Here is a 14,479-nt window from a genome sequence, read left to right on the forward strand (position 1 = left end):
ATAGATGAATAAATAAAAAACAAAACAAAAAAGCAAAAAAAAATTGAAAAAAAAACAGACACTTTCTGCAAGCTCGAAAAAAAGTTTCATTTTACAGTCATAAAAAATGACATATATAAAGAATAGGGCATTAAAACTGCATTCTTTCTAATGGCCAGCAGGGGGGCTCAACTGGCTGTCCGATTGTATAGAAATCTATGAGAAAATTACACTACTTTTCAATTGATTTATCACCTCTGTAAACATTTTTTTAAGGACTTTATGGTGTCAATGGCTAGATTAGGTCTTCTTCAATACAGCATAATGTTTATTTTATCGAGTTGAATTATGAAATTAGTATAGGCATAGAAGATTCAGGTATTTTTATGCATGTAAGTCAATTTATTAGTGGCTCTTTGCACCACTGAGCAACTTTCACAGGAATGAACAGAGCTCCACCTCCAATGCTGTGTCCAGTAAAACAATAAATAACAATGGAAGTTGTTGAGACAACACCAGGCTGTCTCCCTCTATGTCTCTCTCCTTATCTCTGGCCTTGGCTCCTCTCTGTCTCTTCCTAGTTGCAAACCTTACATAGATCTTTATTATTTTTAAATTAAATACAGTTCGTAGCAAACAAGTTGCCCTTTTCTTTTCTTGTTCTTTTGGCTTTATGCCTGCCAGTAAAACACTAGTAACCTCAGACCATAACTGTCCGAAGTTTACGAGTAGCGATGTTGCCATTTTTATCAAAAATATGTTCACATATACACTACCGGTCAAAAGTTTTAAAACACCCCAATTTTTCCAGTTTTTTATTGAAATTCAAGCAGTTCAAGTCAAATGAACAGCTTGAAAGGGTCCAAAGGTAAGTGGTGAACTGCCAGAGGTAAATAAAAAAAGGTAAGCTTAACCAAAACTGAAAAATAATGTACATTTCAGAATTATACAAGTAGGCCTTTTTCAGGGAACAAGAAATGGGTTAACAACTTAACTCTATGGAGTCTTGGGCTATTTTGTCCATTTTTGAATTCTTTTCATGTCTTTGTAAGTCATTTTGTGTCTTTTTTTGGTCATTTTGTGTCTTTTTTTAGTCATTTTGTGTCTTTTGGTGTCTTTTTTTGTCATTTTGTGTCTTTTTTTGGTCATTTTGTGTCTTTTTTTAGTCCTTTAATCCAACATAAAATGTGATTTTGAACCTTTTTTTTACTTTCAAAACACTATCATGCTCAATAAAGAATTTTAAATGTTGCAAATGATGAGACACAAAAGGAGGTGTGCCCTTTTAATTCTCTCTATGAGAAGAGACCCAGCCCACACATTTGATTACCATTGGATTACCCCTGATTGGTTTTGATTGTGTCTTGATTAGAACAATACAGGAGACCGTATCTCCTGTTTTCAGACTGGACTTCCCCTTTTATAAATCAATACAGTTGACCCCAGCTCCAAAGTTGAGTCCAGTTCTCTTTATATATCCATGTTTTTTAAACTGTCTCTGGTTTGGGTGTTGTCTGTGTCTTCGTTTTAGAACTTTGACCCTTTTAAAGTGTGATTTCAGTTCATAAAATGTAACTTTTTAGAGGCTATAAAATGTTTTGTTCAGCATTCAATTGGAGGTACACACTCTTAGTGTAGGCCAGCGGTTCCCAAACTTTTTTAGCCGTGCTCCCCCTTCTATGTCCCCACCAGGTTGACGCACCCCCAATCCCCCACACCTTCAAAAAAAACAAAATGCAATAAGATTTTTTATAGCCATATTAAAGGAGGCATGTTTAATCATGCTCAAATGTCCAGAACACACATATAATAAAATAATCACCACCACAACAATGCGCTCTCTTATTTGAATTAATCTGAAACACAGTTTCAATATAATGCAACAAAGTTATGTGCAAGTTTCCACTTTTCAGAGGAAATGGAAGAAGATAACTTCTTCAACGCTTCATTATAAGATGAAGTACATTTTGAAATTGACCAAAAATACATGTAAAAATGACAGAAAAATACACAAAACAACCAAAAAATAGATGCAAAAATGACCAAAGATGACACAAAATGACCAAAATAGACACAAATTGACCTAACAACCAAAAAATAGATGCAAAATGACCAAAATAGATGCAAAAATGAACAAAAAATGACACAAAATTGAATAGCCTGTATTTATTAATTAATTAATAACACGTCTTTATTGTGTGGGGGGAAAAAAATGTAATTGTGTAATTATCAGACCGCCATTACAAGTTTCATCTCGCGCACCCCCAGGGGTCCACGCACCACACTTTGGGAATCCCTGGTGTAGGCTGTTGATTTTTGCAACTTGCAAACCAAGCTAGCAGCTAATAGCACCATAGCACAGAATATATCACATTCACAGTGAAATCAGTCAATAGAATGGCAAACATTAAAATTGTATCAACGTGGTGTCTGAAAAATGTACTAATAATAATAGTAATGACCATTTTCATGGCAAAGAACTATTACAGATGAGAAATTAAGTTGTAATGGAGGGTTGGGGGACCAAGGTTATTATAGTTAACGAAAACTAACGAAATAACGAAAACTAGAATTGAAAAAACATTTTCGTTAACTGAAATAAAAATAAAAACTAGAGTTTTTAAAAAACGATAACTAACTGAAACTGTATTTTGTGGTTACAAAACTAACTAAAACTAACTAAAATTATAGTGGAAATGTCCTTAGTTTTCGTTTTTGTCAACTTTTTTCATTCATAATTCAGTGTTTCTATTTGAACATGCAACACATGGTGAATATGTTTACTGAGACTGGGATGTTTACACTAGAACCAAAATACAAAACAGTTAATAACCTTATTGGGGCTGAGATGATAAACCAAAGGAAATAAAGGAAACATTTATTATGACCTCTTTGAATTTGGCACCAACACATAGCCCATTACAAAAAAACTAAAACTAACACTAAAACTAATGAAAACTAAACTAAAACTAAGCATTTTCAAAAAATAAAAACTAAACTAAAACTAGAAAACTCACTCTAAAAACTAACTAAAACTAACTGAATTTGAAAACAAAAATTCACAACGAAATTGAAACTAAAACTAATGAAAAATCCAAAACTATTATAACCTTGTAGGGGACAAAGGTATTGTTGTTGTCTACATTTGCTGAGCAGACCTTGTTTGTAAAGGTTGCATGAGGACTGGCATACGACCTATATCCTGTAAGTTCCTCTTATTTAACAAAAAAAAAAGAAAAAGAAAAGTATGCCCATGTGTGAGGAGTGGGTGGGGCTGCAGCAGCTTCCTGCACACAGAGACGGAATGAGAGGAGGTCTCACTCTGACGCTGAAAACGTGTCCAGACTTTTCATTCGCACAAAGAAAGGTGTGAAAGTTCACTGGAACAAACTGAAGCAAACTAAAAGCTAAAGCATTAAAAGTAAAAAACACTCATTATGCAGAATTTCCTTTTTAAATTGTTGTATTATTGTATGTATAAAGAAAAAAACATAATACAAACAGGAATATAAAAAATCCTAAAAAATAAAAATAAACTCACTTCTGATGCTTTTCCCCCTCGAAATTCACCAAAACGTCTCTTTTGACACAAACTGCAGTTATTGTGTTCACTTTTGGGATTATTTACACTTTATATGTTGTTCTGCAATCTGTTTATGCATACATTGAATATAAAATATCAATACAATATCGCACTTTGTCAGTTTACTCAATGATAAAAAAAGGAGCAAGGTTGAAAACTACTGAGCTTATCAATTTTTTTGTGTGTGTGTTTTTTTAATGTTCATTGCACCTTATTTGTTTCACAGCACCAACATTTTTATACTGCATATTCATATTTATTCTGCACTGGAATTCTACTCCTTAATACATACTCCTTCTTTAGACACTTTATTTGTATTTTTACATTACATTTTATTGTATTTTATTGTATTTTTATATTTAATTGCTTGAAGTATGAGGGGCACATTAGCACATGAAAGAATGGCAAAGATGATATTTGAAATGTCTTGAAAAAAACACAAAATGACCAAAAAAATACACAAAATGAGAAGACAGAATAACCAAAAAAAAAACCCCACAGAAGACATAAAAATGACCAAAAAAAGACACAAAATGACCAAAAAAAGACACAAAATAACTAAAAATGACACACCAACAGACACAAAATTACCAAAAAAAGACACAAAAAAGACAAAAATGACTTACAAAGACATGAAAAGGATTAAAAAATGGACAAAATATCCCTATAAGACTCCATAGAGTTAAACTATTATACAATGTAACATTCTGGGTTTATTTTGTGTACAATGAGATATTGTTAGAAATCTATCTATCTATCTATCTATCTATCTATCTATCTATCTGGAGTCTTTTGTCCATTTTTGAATCCTTTTCATGTCTTTACGTGTCTTTGTAAGTCATTTTGTTTCTTTTTTGGTCATTTGTGTCTTTTTTGAGTAATTTTGTGTCTGTTGTTGTGTCTTTTTTATTTATTTTGTGTCTTTTTTTTGTTATTTTGTGTCTTTTTTGTCATTGGTGTCATTTATGTGTCTTTTTTGTGTCTTTTTATGGTCATTTTGTTTTTATTTTGTCATTTTTATGTCTTCTGTGGGTTTTTTTTTGGTTATTCTATCTATCTATCTATCTATCTATCTATCTATCTATCTATCTATCTATCTATCTATCTATCTATCTATCTATCTATCTATCTATCTATCTATCTATCTATCTATCTATCTATCTATCTACCTATCTATCTATCTATCTATCTATCTATCTATCATCTAAATGGCCACAGCTACAGCGCATGCGTCAAAGTGAACGCCTATTTACCCAGCGCCAGTTGGGCCCGTGTTTCTCCTCGGAGTGACTCCTCCTCTCCCTCATAGATCACCTCTGCCGGCAGCAGTCAGTCAGCGGGTCTAGTCTAAAGCTCAGAGCCCTCCGCCTGGAGAAGAAGAAGGGAGTGGTGCAAATAAAGAAGCTTCTGGATCAACACTTTCACACAAAAACCTCCTCAAGCTTCACTTCAGGTACATTTTAATCTTATTTTATCATCCCGCGTCGAGCTGCTGTCGCTCTTTCTCTTTATTTAATGTTTTTAGCTTCTGTTTGTTGGCTTTTGTGTGTCGTACTGGGAGGGAGATGTTCCAGCATGAATGGACTCCTGTCTGTTGGATAACTGTGGTGTTACTCTGGGCTGCAGAGCATGCTGAAAAAAACCACGGTGCTTCCACTGAAGTATTATATTCTGCTGTGTATTTGTTGATTTGGCAGCTGTGGGTGTTTGTTTCCACCCACACACACACACACACACACACACACACACACACAGTAACTGATGATGCAGTGATGGAGAGCATGGCTGCACACTAAAACTATTTCCTTAAAGGGAACTGGTTTTTCAGCCACATGTTAAAAACAACTCCCAGCTATGAGCTGAGAAATCTACCTGCTAACGTCCCATTTTATTAATGTTGAATGTTGAATCCTTTTCATGTCTTTACGTGTCTTTGTAAGTAATTTCGTGTCTTTTTTGGTCATTTTGTGTCTGTTTGTTGTGTCTTTTTTTTGGTCATTTTGTGTCTTTTTTTGTCATTTATGTGTCTGTTTTAGTTATTTTGTGTCTTTTTTGGTCATTTGTGTCTTTTTTTTGTCATTTTGTGTCTGTTGTTGTGTCTTTTTTTGGTCATTTGTGTCTTTTTTTTGTAATTTTGTGTCTGTTTGTTGTGTCTTTTTTTGTCATTTTGTGTCTTTTTTGTCATTGGTGTCATTTATGTGTCTGTTTTAGTTATTTTGTGTCTTTTTTTGGTCATTTTGTGTCTTTTTTTTGGTCATTTTTATGTCTTCTGTGGGTTTTTTTTGGTTATTCTGTCGTTTCATTTTGTATCTTGTTCAAGACACTCAAAGATTTTGAATGCTTAAATATCATCTTTGCCATTTTTTCATGTGTTAATGTGTCCCTCTGATTAAACACTGGCCCATCCTTGGCCCTCACAGTAAAACTGGTCTAGAACCGCCACTGGTCCCTTTTTATTAATGGTGTTACTTACTAGCCTACTATAGCTAAATAGGCCCAACCTATTGAATCCACAGCCTGTAAGCTAACGCTACAGTCCTCAGCAGTGGTGGAAAAAGTATTCAGATCTCTTACTTAAGTAAAAGTACTGATACAACACTGTGAAATCACTCCACTACAGTACAGTAGATGACAAAAAAGACATTAAATGACCAAAAAGACTAAAACACATGAACACTTCTGTTGAATTTCCAGAAAAACTTCAGGTTTTAGGGGCTGATTTTAAAATCGCCCAGAGGTTTTACAGGCGTTTTAGGCCTCAATGGGTTAAAGTATCAAAAGTAAAAGTACTTGTTATGCAGAATGGACCCACTCAGATTGTTAAATATTTTTGAAATATATTAAGATTATTTATTATAAAGACTGTTTGTATTGATGCTTTTATCCAGCTCAGTTTTTTCATTATTTCCCACCATGCACAAACATGTCGGTACATACAACCAGTGGTGGGAAAAGTATTCAGAGCCCTTACTTCAGTAAAAGTACTAATACACACTGTGAAATTACTCCACTACAAGTAAAAGTCCTGCATTCAAAACTTACTGAAGTAAAAGAACAAAAGTATCAGCATCAAAATGTACTTAAAGTATCAAAAGTAAAAGTACTTTTTATGCAGAATGGACCCACTCAGATTGTTTTATATATTCTAAATATATATTGTTGGGTTATTATAAATAACTCTTTTAATTTTCCCAAGGTAGGGCTCATTTTTACTAAATATACTCTTATGATGTTCAATTTAAAACATGTTAACATGTTCACAAACATTTCATATTAATTATGTTTTTATGTTAAATCTTGAACTGAAAAGTAACTAAAACTGGCAGCTAAATATAGTGGAGTAAAAACTACAATATTTGCCTCAAAATGTAGTGAAGTAGAAGTATAAAGTAACATAAAATGGAAATACTCAAGTAAAGTACAAATATCTCAAAATCGTACTTAACCCTTTGATGCACAACATATGGACAACACTTCTAATGCACAACATGGGTCAGAAATGACTCATTCATCCAAATTTGATTTAAAATGAAATGACCTAATACTATAATAATAATAATAATTTGTTTCAAATAGTTACTTTCCACACTCATATATTTAATATATTTAACATGTTTATGTATCATTTTGTCACACATACAGTGTATCTGGAAGGTTTTCACAGAGCTTCACTTTTTCCACATTTTTTTATGTTTCAGCCTTATTCCAAAATTGATTAAATTCATTTTTCCTTAAAATTATACACACAATACCCCCATAATTAAATTTTTTGACCCATGTTGTGCATTAGAAGCGTAGTGATAATGAAAGGGTTTTTATTCAAAAAGTAAGAAATGAAAAACAAAAATATTAGGATGTATGATGATCAAAAACAAATTGATTGAGGAAAACCTGGAATACTGAATGATAAAATTTATTTATTGCAAAAATATAGAAAATTAAAACCTCAGTCGGGTCACTTTAGACCCATGTTGCGCATCAAAGGGTTAAGTACAGTACTTGAGTAAATGTACTTAGTTACATTCCACCACTGGTCCTCAGTGCAGTTTATCTCCAAAAAAACTCTAAAGTTGAAAGTTAAATGCAAAGGCAAATATGTAACTTATTTACATACAGGCCTATGAATTAAAATAAAAATATTTCTCGAACACGGAGGGATATATAGGAAGCAGTTTGTCACTTTAGCTAATTATGGCACTGTTAAAATAATCGCCTAAGTCATTTTTTGTCAAAATAGATTTTTTTTTTGCCTAAAATAAATAAAAAAAATCCCCTACATCCTCAGTTGATCAGATCACTTCTTTAACAAACCACATTCATATATATCAGATAAGAACCCAGCAAAGAAGAGCTAGAGGGAGATTGTTTAGTTATCAGTGTTTTATTGTTGACTCTAATATTGGTAACACTTTATTTTGAAGGTGTCTACATAAGAGTGACATGAGCGTGTCTTAAACATGACATGGGATGTGTCATGAACATTAATGACACTTTGAAGTAACATTAATGCTCATGATAGTTGTCATGTCATGTTTCTGACAGGCTTGTGTCACTCTTATGTAGGCCCCTTCAAAATAAAGTGTTACCATATTTTGCTTAAGTCACAAAGACATGTTCAAATAAATGCCTAAGTCATTTATTTCTCTTAAGTTACATAATTTACACACAGTGTTATTACATCCTTTGTTAGATCCTTTTTTAATGAAATGATCAATAATAAATGTCATATGTTACACTTTTGGTGAAGTTTCAAGGTTGAAAGGTTAAGAATAGCTGATTTAGACTGACTGTTGTTTTTAGGGTTATTGTGTCATTCATTCACACATGGTATTTCTCCATAAATTTTGCATGCAAATGTAATATTTTTTTTTACAGCAAAACTGTGTTTCTTCCAGTTTATGACAGTAAAAGTAAAAGTTTTGTGCTATTCTTTGATTTACGGTAATTAAAAGTGTCCAAATGACCAAAAAAAATACACAAAATAGCCCAGAAAAAGAAACAAAATGACCATAAAAGACAAATTCACCAAAAAAGACACAAAATAGCACAGAAAAAGAAAAAATCACCAACAAAGGAAACAAAATGACCAAAAAATTACATAAAATCAAGCAAAAAAGACTCAAAATTGACCACAAAAAGACAGCAAAACTGTGTTTCTTCCAGTTTATGACAGTAAAAGTAAAATTTTTGTGCTATTCTTTGATTTACGGTAATTAAAAGTGTCTAATACGGTGATATACAATTTATAATTTTACGCCCTATTTCTAATGTATTTGACAGTGTTTTACTGTCATTTCTGTAAACATTTTTTACATCCTTTGTTAGATCCTTTTTTAATGAAATGATCAATAATAAATGTCATATGTTGCACTTTAGGTGAAGTTTTTGTGTTTCCTGCAAAACTTGAAAAAACAAGTTGGACTATTATTTTAACAGGGTGATTATATGGAAGCTATTTTTTTGGTATCTGTGCAAAAGAGAGAAAACAAACAAAGCAAAACAAACCAGTAGAACTAGTAAATAAATAAACCTGAGGCTGTTTAGTTGTTGAACCGTCTTGGAGCATGAATAAACAGCCTGCAGACCATAGACATATGTATATATGTCTATGCTGCAGACTATTTGTTCTCCGTTTCTCTTGATCTTGCAGTTAGCGAGTCACTAACATGTGAATAACGTGACCGAGGCTGATTTACTGTGTGATCGTGTGCACGCTGAGCCGGTTTGACGGAGTGAATTCCTGCCGGGCCTCCTACCTGTCAGCTCCGGCAGGTAAAACCTGTCGCTCAATACTATCTTTACCAGATCAGACGACCTATTTTTTTCCTCCTTAAGTGTTTGAGCAGAATGAAAACCCTTACATCAATGAATCAGTGGTTTCCAAACTGGGGGGCGTGTCCCCTAGGGGGGCCCCAGGGTTACAAAAGGGGCTAAATTGAATTAATTGCATTGTTCTCCAATGCTGCACTGTAAAAAAAAAAAAAAATCTGTTTAATTTGCCGTAAAATACCGGCAGCTGTGGTTGCCAGAACTTCACCAGTGGGTTTTCTATTGTAAATTTAAATGTAAATATCAGCAAAAACTGTCATTTAGAGCAGTAGTTCTCAACCTTTTAGAAAAGTAATAACTTGCTACTTTGGGATTTGTCAGAAAAGACACTAAATTACCCAAAAAAGAATCAAATTGACCACAAAATGGCTAAAAATTTACATAAAATTAAGCAAAAAAGGACTCAAAATTTACCACAAAATGACCAAAAAAAGACACAAAATAGCCCAGAAAAAGAAACAAAATGACCATAAAAGACAAATTCACCGGAAAAGACACAAAATGACAAAAAATAAAACACAATGGCCAAAAAATTACATAAAATTAAGCAAAAAAGGACTCAAAATTGACCAAAAAATGACCACAAAAAGACACAAAATGACAAAAAAGACACAATATGACAAAAAAAAGTCATTAAATGACCAAAAAGACTAAAACACATGAACACTTTAACACAGTGGAGACAGAGCTGACTTCCTAAATGATTTGGCGACCCCCAGAAATCATCTTGCGACCCCAATTTAGATAGAAAGGGGGCCCAGTAGAAAAACTTTGGAAATCACTGTACTAATTAATTATTGTTGCATTTAAGCCACAGTGATGTTTGACACCTGTTTATATTCACTTACAAGCTTATTTTGCCTACTCACTATGTCTCAGCAAAAACAGATGGTAATAATTTTCCAAAGTAGAGAGTTAAAGTTTAAACAGGTTGAAAGTGTAACCAGTTTTTTTTTTTTTTTTTGAGTGATACCAGCTCACTGCTGGGTTTTGTGTCTATCTAGTCCAGGGATCTGCAATCTTAGGCTCTGCTGCCACAACTGGCTTGGTGGCTTAACTCAGTAGTTCTCAACCTTTTTGAGTCGCGACCCCCAATTTAACATGCATGTTGTCCGTGACCCCCACTCACTGAACACAATCTCACACGCACAGTTCAGATCACCCAAAAAAGAAACAAAATGACCAAATAAAGGAAACAAAATGACCAAAAAAGGACACAAAATTCCCAAAAGAGGCACAAATTGACCAAAAAAGACACGAATGGACCACAAAATAATCAAAAAAAGACACAAAATGACCAAAAAAGACACAAAATGACTAAAAAAGACACAAAATGTCTCAAAAAAAGAAACAAAATGTCTCAAAAAAAGAAACAAAATGTCTCAAAAAAGAAACAAAATGGATAAAAAAAAGACACAAAATGACCTAAAAGGACACAAAATGACAAAAAACCCACAGTGACCAAAAAAACCCCAATTGGTTGAGAATAGCTGGCATAACTAATGACACATTATCCATAACTGAGTTTTGTTTTTAAATGTTGAAGTGCCCTCTCATCTGCATGCCAAATGACCTCTGGGAGAAGGAGGGCAGCAATATTGTATCGTGCTCAAATTTCTGTTTGTTACATTTAATTCTCCTTTTTTTGACATTTGCTGCTGTTGCACCATTTGTAAATGAGGGAATGTCATTTAAAGCAGCTGAATGGGAACTGTGCATGTAATTTGTAACCACAGCAGGTAAAAAAAGTTAACTATTTGTTAAATTTATTACTGAAAACTACTGAAAGGTTGGTCTGATATGGTTTCATAACCTTTTTAGCACCTTCAAAAGTACCTGATGGTCTCATTACCTACCTGCTACTTTTTGGTCAAAATTCAGCTTTAAATTAAATCAAGAAGAATCTTGACCTCCAGTAAAGCTCTGTTGGAGATTTAAATAATTAAATTGTTCTCCTTAATGTTGATATATGGCACACTGATGACAAGAAAATGTAAAAATGGCACTCAGTATCAAAAAGGTGTCTGACCCCTGATCTGGTCTAAACCTGTTGTGTTTGGTCCCAGATATCAACTTCTCCTTGGAGACAAAATAATGAACTGTAACCACGGCAACAATCATGTTTGGATTAGCTCCAGTTTGTGCCTCTCCTTCATTGTTATCACATGAGTTATAGAGCTAAACACACACACACACACACTCACACACACACTCACCAGCCACTGTTTTTGCATATCTTAGTAGTAAGGAGTGATTATTTGAGTTACTGTTAAACCAATCTGGCTGTTTTCCTCTGACCTCTGACCTCTGGCATCAACAAGCATCAAGGCTCTCTGGATATTTTCTCTTTTTCTGACCATTCTCTGTAAATTAGAGATGGTTGTGTGTGAAAATCCCAGTAGATCAGCAGTTTGTGAAACACTTTTTGAGTTGCAACCCCCAATTTAACATGGATGTTGTCCGTCTGTTCACTCACTGAACAGAATCTCACAGTTCAGATCAGACAAACTCAGTTGATACGACGAATTTTGGACAAATAATGAAGCAGACAACAGCTAAATCATCTCTCTGTCTGTGTATTTATATATATATTTTTATATTTTATTGTTCCTTTTAATCTAAGTCCCTTGCTATCAGTTTAAAGGTCCATTCTGACCTCCTGAGTGTGTAACAGTCAGCTTCAAGCCAGAGACTCCTTGGAAAGTAACAACTTGCAGGAAACTGTCAGAAAAGACACAAAATTACCCAAAAAAGAATCAAATTGACCACAAAATTACATAAAATTAAGCAAAAAAGGACTCAAATTGACCACAAAAAGACACAAATTGACCAAAACAGACACAAATGACTAAAAAAGACACAAAATGACCAAAAAATACATTAAATGACCAAAAACCATGCCATGTTCAAAGTCCCTTAAAGCATCCTTTGTTATGTGACAAAACATCTTATCTCAAATGTGACGTTTTGGAGAAAAATGGTTTGTACAGTAACTAAACAGCTGGATTACAGGAGAACTTTAAAGTCATTTTCTCAGTTCTGCACTCTGCCTACTTACTGCCTATTTGCTTTGTAGGGCAGTATATATACAGGTGCTGGTCATATAATTAGAATATCATGAAAAAGATAATTTATTTCAGTAATTCCATTCAAAAAGTGAAACTTGTATACTATATACATTCATTCCATTGAGTGCTGTACATGCTCATACTTTTCATGTTCATACTTTTCAGTTGGCCAACATTTCTAAAAATCCTTTTTTTGTATTGGTCTTAAGTACTATTCTAATTTTCTGAGATTCTGAATTTGGGATTTTCATTAGTTGTCAGTTATAATAATAATCAAATAATCCAAATTAAAAGAAATAAACACTTGAAATGTATCAGTCGGTGTGGAATGAATGTATACATTATACAAGTTTCACTTTTTGAATGGAATTACTGAAATAAATCAACTTTTTCATGATATTGTAATTATATGACCAGCACCTGTGTGTGTGTGTGTGTGTGTGTGTGTGTGTGTGTGTGTGTGTGTGATATATATATATATATTATATATATATACATACCTTACACAGGATGAGAAGATTTACTCCGTTGTTGTGAGTTATAAACACACATGCAAATGTCCCCGTTATCCTGGTGGTGTCCCGGAGAAGAACTTCATTAGTTTAGTTAGTCATTAGACATGTACATCTCTGTCTTTTTCAGTCCTCTTTCATTCAGTAATACACACACACACACACACAATCATGCACAAGCAGTTGTGAGAATAAAGCTGTGGGAAGCGAGAAATATAGGTTATATAATAACCTGACAGATTATATGTTGACCTACTTTCTATAGGTTGTGTGACTGTAACTGTATATATGTCGTCATATAATCTACCAGAGACCTTGTTTATATGCAACAGCTGTGAATTATACAGTACAGGATGCTCTCTGGCATCTCTCCAACTAACACACACACACACCTAACCACACACACACACACACATACACACACACACACACAGTGGACACACACACAGTGGACGTCTCTCAAAACCTTTAGCTTAGCATTTGAGCTTGTGGATCTTTTCCTTTTTCCCTTTGAGCAGCTGTTGTCTGTTTATCCAGTAAAAGGGATCAATGGATCAAAGACTTTCTGATTCTAAATGAGTTTCAGTGACTTACAGGAAATAAAGGAGCTAAATCAAAGCAACGTGACAGAGACAATACCAGATATCTGACTTCCTGAAGCCGTACTAGAAAATAAAAGAGGTAGAACCATGTGCTGCTGAGAATAACCTGGATTCCCCACATATTGTAACATATATATATATATATATATATATATATATATACTGTATAGATCCCATTACACACAGAATGAACTTCTTCTTCTTCTTCTTCTTCTTCTTCTTCTTCTTCTTCTTCTTCTTCTTCTTCTTCTCCTTCTCCTTCTCCTTCTCCTTCTCCTTCTCCTTCTCCTTCTCCTCCGACGGCCCGATGGTGCTAAATATTGCCCATTTTTTTCTTTTTTTCCCACCTCTAGTATATTTTATCAATCCACAAAGAGGAATGACTTCCGATTCATTTGCCCATTACCTCTGCACACTACATTCAATTCTGTTAATATCTGAGTCACTTGCACATTGGAAAGTGCAGGAATTTGCATATAAGGATATTACATTTCAGTCATAAAGGGCAGCTGATTTTTCCTGTATACATGCTGCGTTTTAATGAAAGCGTTGCTGTATAACCCGGTTTATTATGAGGAGCTGAGTGTGTTGTTGGTGCTGCAGCAGGTCAACAACATTCCTCTGACACATGAAATTACTCACGTATTGTCACACAGCAAACACACTCCGCTCTCTGCTGCCTTATAAAACAAGCTTTATAGACTGGTGATGTCATAAAACAAATTATGAAAAACATTTATAAATCCTGTTGACAATGTGCCACGACCTTTACCACAGGCCCGGTGAAATATTAAATATTTTCTGGCTTTATGGCTCAGGTAAAAGGTAAAACACAGAGAAATCACATGTTTGTTTGTGAAAAGCCAATATATGTATATATATATATACACTACTGGTCAAAAGTTT

At 33.9% G+C, this 14,479-nt stretch overlaps 1 protein-coding gene across 1 annotated transcript in view; it reads left to right on the plus strand.

Moving 5' to 3' along the window:
• The first annotated feature begins 4,843 nt into the window (after positions 1 to 4,843).
• Positions 4,844 to 14,479, plus strand: part of cpt1a2b (carnitine palmitoyltransferase 1A2b) — a 59,504-nt gene continuing 49,868 nt past the window's right edge. Inside the window, exon 1 of the mRNA XM_059348519.1 lies at positions 4,844 to 5,015. The gene's annotated coding sequence lies outside the window, so the exon portion shown is untranslated. The remainder of the gene's footprint in view (positions 5,016 to 14,479) is intronic.

Source organism: Centropristis striata, chromosome 13 (genome assembly GCF_030273125.1).
Source record: "Centropristis striata isolate RG_2023a ecotype Rhode Island chromosome 13, C.striata_1.0, whole genome shotgun sequence".
Classification (NCBI taxonomy): domain Eukaryota; kingdom Metazoa; phylum Chordata; class Actinopteri; order Perciformes; family Serranidae; genus Centropristis; species Centropristis striata.